At 44.7% G+C, this 4,496-nt stretch overlaps 1 non-coding gene across 1 annotated transcript; it reads right to left on the reverse strand.

Annotated features, from left to right (window-relative positions):
- Positions 1 to 414: 414 nt before the first annotated feature.
- Trnaf-gaa lies at positions 415 to 487 on the reverse strand. Its single transcript has one exon. It is a non-coding gene; the product is annotated as a tRNA-Phe (tRNA).
- Between the last annotated feature and the right edge of the window lie 4,009 nt (positions 488 to 4,496).

Genomic DNA, 4,496 nt, shown 5'->3' on the forward strand with positions numbered 1-4,496 from the left:
TCCTGAAGCAAGCACCTGAGTGCGCAGTAGGATCGGCACTAAAAAGTGGGGACCCGAATGACATTTGGACAGGTCTTTGTCACTTCCAGGGCAGACCTGGCCTGTTCCCCAACAGGACAGAGATTCCAGACGGCCGGCGCGCGCCTGGACTGCCTCCCGGGCTCGCGCACCGGACCGCTTTCCGTGTCCAAGCAGCCTGGAGGCCTTGGCTCCGCATTGCGCACGCGCAGCAGCGCCTCCGACGACACCCGGAAGTGCCTGTGCTTGTTGCCTGCCCCCACGGGTGGGCGAGAAAAACTGCTTGCGTCTCTCCACGACCCCAAGTCACCGAGTCCGAGATGAATTCAACACAAGTCCTCAAATGGAAGGATCTTAGGAAGTTTGCATTCCGCCAATTTAAAACTAAAAACCAGCTGCCGAAACCCGGGATCGAACCAGGGACCTTTAGATCTTCAGTCTAACGCTCTCCCAACTGAGCTATTTCGGCGCCGTGCCTGCTCAATTCTAGAGTATCCTATCTCTGAGTACTTCGGGCCCAGTCCTTCCGTGTTTCTTCAATAATTAACTTCTATTCCGCGTTTTTGCTTGCTGTGTTTGAATCGCGATTCTTCCGTCTCGCTTTTCCCGACTAAAAATGCAAAGATCCTGCCTGGTCCCTTCCCGAGATCTGCTCGGCGCGCGCAGCGGGAGCGCAGGGACAAGCGAAGATTCGGGTTCCCGCCAATCAGGTTTGGGGGTCTCCTAGGTGAACAGGTAACATTTTTGGACAGTACAGGAATGTCCCAGATCTGGTTGGCTGGCAGCGTTTGCCCAGAGCTGTTGGTTGGCTGGGTGGCCGGCCCCAGGTGCGACATCTGTAGAGTCCCTGAGACCTGTGTCCTGCAAAGGCCACACACAGCTCGGTTACAAGCTCTTTGAGGGAACCTGTTCTGCAAACGCTTGGGCAGTTCATGAATGATAATTCAAAGTCAGCGCCCCCTCCCGTCACGCCGGTTTCTGAAGCACCCACTACCTGCTTGCTCCCTGCATCTAACTGAGATTGTTTCCTTTTTGTCTCCGATTAAATAGTATTAATCTCAAAGCAGTTTACTTTCTCTTGACGCCCTTTTAGCCTACTTACGACACTTCTCTTTACCTAGAAGCGTCGCTCTTAATTTGGGTTGATGGATGGATATGAAAGAGAAAAGAAAAGAAAAAGAAAGAAAAGAAAAGGAAAGAAAAGAAAAGAAAAGAAAAGAAAAGAAAAGAAAAGAAAAGAAAAGAAAAGAAAAGAAAAGAAAAGAAAAGAAAAGAAAAAGGAGTGCTTAGCAACCTTCATTGGGTCCCCCTCATTCAGTCTGCATTCTACAAACGAGTCTCTGAGCGCCCAGGCTGTAGGAACCAATCACAGAGTTAACCAAATCCAAGTAACAAAAGAGCTCGAAAATTAAAGAGGTCGGTGGATAAGGAGGAGAGAGAGACCAAAAAGATGCTTAGATTGGAAGGAGGAGATAGGAAAAGTCATTTAATGTGTTTTCCAGCTACCTTTCGAATTCTCCTCAAAACACTGCAGCAAAGACTTGATGATTTTCGTTAACTCTTTGGGCAACCAGCTATTGTTCTTGTCTGTGGCTGCCTGCCTGCCTGCCTGCCTGCCTGCCTGCCTGCCTGGTCTGTAGAGTGCTGCGAATCAATCTCAGGCTCTTCTGGTCTTTCCACCTCTTCCTCGAGACTTCCAGAGATGAGAAGTCTGAATGAGAAATGTCCCCTATAGTCTTGAACATTTAAACACCAGTTTAGGGGGGGTTAAAACGTGCAGCCTTTTGGAGGAAGAATGTCTGTCACTTGGGGTCCTTAGAAAGTCACCTGTGCACTTTAGGTCCTCAGCTTCCTCGGCTAAAAATTTACATTCCAGATGGTCTCATGAACTGGACATTCAGAGTCTCGTTTCAAGGACTGGACTCTGCTCTCTTCAACTTAAGGCCCTGTGAACAAAGTAAGCTCATCACCAAGATAGATTGCTGCTGAGTTTGAGAGAAAACTTAGCTTCATCGGCTAGACTGCAGAAGGGAGATGAACCATCGGAGGGTCAGGTTGAGTTGAGAAAGAGAAAGTATAAGGATATAGAAGGAGATTCTAGCCTGAAAAGAAACTTTTTGTAGGCTACACTTCTGTCTTCCCAGTTAGCCCAAGGATTTTTGCTAACCCCAATCTAACTGCTTATGATAACTATGAAAACTAGCCAGCAGACAGAAGACAAATTTAAAAAACAAAACAAAAAAGCAAACAAGTCTAAAGGAAGCTTGCTGTCTATGTCTGAAAGTTTTTAAACGGTTGTCAATTGATTATCTGTTCTTAACGTTGTTCCTGGAACCCCTATAGCACAAACAAAACTCCAATAACATTTTACTTTCCTCTCATTTTAGTATTTGTCATAGGGAAGTTTAAGAAAAATTGATGGGAATATTACAATACCTAAAAGCCTACTGACAGGCAGTGAAGACTGGTCCCAGAGCTGAATGAATTCAGTGTCATAGTTAAAGACTCATTCGGTGAAGAATTAACGGTAGCCAGGAATGTAGCTCAGCTGTTAAGAGTGTTTGCCTACCACACATCAATTCCTGTTTCTGGTCCTCCGTCTTACTGGGGTCATGTGTGGAGCTACACGCTTGTAATCCCCACATTCAGGCCTTAGAGGTAAGAGGGTCGGAAGTTCAAGGTTATCGTCAGCGAAATTTCAAGCTCAAGGCCAGCATGGGACAGGAGAGACTCTGCTTCCGAAAATGAGAGAAGGAAGAAAAAGATGATGACAGAAATGGGGGAAGTGACTGAGGTGGCCAGTCGAGGTTGGATAACTGTTATACGAGGCCAGTACAAGGCTTTAAAGGTTCCCTCTACACTGTACTTAATAGTTACAAGGGGAAAAAGTAAAAGCTATGCCATGAAGAAACCAGCCAATGCCTTGACTGGTTCATCAAAGGTAAGATCAGCAGCGAAGAGCATTTGGGCATCATATGCCCGGAGACACCACACATTTACATAGAGTCCAGCCATACATAGCTAGGTTGGAATTGACCATGAAGCAGCGTCAATTGCCAAACAAGAGCTGTTCTCTTGTAGATAACTAGAAGAAAAGCTGGGAACCACCACCACCGCACACACACACACACACACACACACACACACCCCATATTCACACACACACATGTGTTCTTGGAATCAAGAACTAGCTCTCACACTGGAGGAAAAGGAAGCTGTGGGGACATTTGATGAAACTGGGGCTGCTGTTTTCTCCAAGGTTGGCAGCCATAGTTATGTGACTAATGATCCTTGTTTTTAGGAAATGAAATAAATAAAATAATAATGTAAATTCACAATGTTTTAGATGTGAATAAACACATGTAGATATGAAGATTGCAAAATACTAAGAATTGTTGAATCTGGGTAAAGTATACACAAGTTCTTTGTGCTGATTTATAATTTTTCTGAGAACTTGAAACTCAGATTTTATTTTTCTTTTGGTTATTTTCTGGAGGATGATAGTTTCAGATAGAATCATTAATGCCAGAACTGAAAGACAACTTGAGTTTATTTAGCCCAATCCATAAAGTTTGTGTGTCCTCAAGATGAGCTGGAATTATTATATACATAACATACTTAACCTCACTGTATTAGTCTGCTTGAGCAGCCACAACAAAATACCAAAGGTTGTGTAATTTACACAGAAGTTTTGGCTGCCTTGCCCCCTAACACACACACACACACACACACACACACACACACACACTGTCCAATGCATCTGTGTGCATACAGAAAGATACCTCTCCAAAAAGGTCATACACACTGTGGGTTATTGCCCCATTCTTAGAACATCTTTATAAGCCTTATATCCAAATATAAACACAGTAAGGGTTAGCCTTAGATATAAGAACTGAGGAAAGTCCATAATTCGGTCCATACTAGTTAGACAGTTTGGTGCACACAGCAGCTGATCCACAAAGCAGGTTCTGCACCTTGCATTGAACACTTGCATTTTGTGAAGTTTGAACCCGTGGCCTACAGTGTGCCAGGCAAGTGTCCTACCACTGAGATATAACCCCACTCCTTGTTTGAGACAGTTTTTGCAAGTTAGCCCATGCTAGCCTTGAGCATGCTATGCAGTCTGGGCTGTCCTTACCCCATGCCCACACCTCAGCTTGCCATGTGTTGACATTATAGACAGATACATGCCGTCACGCCCTGACACTGTTAACCTTTAAAGAGACCCCATTTTAATTAAAAATCGATATAAAAGTTTAAGTTCATAACCAGAATCCAGGGCTGGGCCTCACCCTTGCTGTTAGGTGGTTTTTTGTTTTTTTGTTTGGTTGGTTGTTTTTTTTTTTTGGGGGGGGGGTTGTAGGTACATGACCATGAATCTTGACGTTTCTCTGTGCACAGAAAGTAACACCTTCACTTGACGAAGGCAAAATGACTTCTCCAAAGTCGCCACTGAGGGGAGAAACATGAAAAAGTTA

The sequence above is a fragment of the Mus caroli genome, chromosome 14 (genome assembly GCF_900094665.2).
Source record: "Mus caroli chromosome 14, CAROLI_EIJ_v1.1, whole genome shotgun sequence".
NCBI lineage: Eukaryota > Metazoa > Chordata > Mammalia > Rodentia > Muridae > Mus > Mus caroli.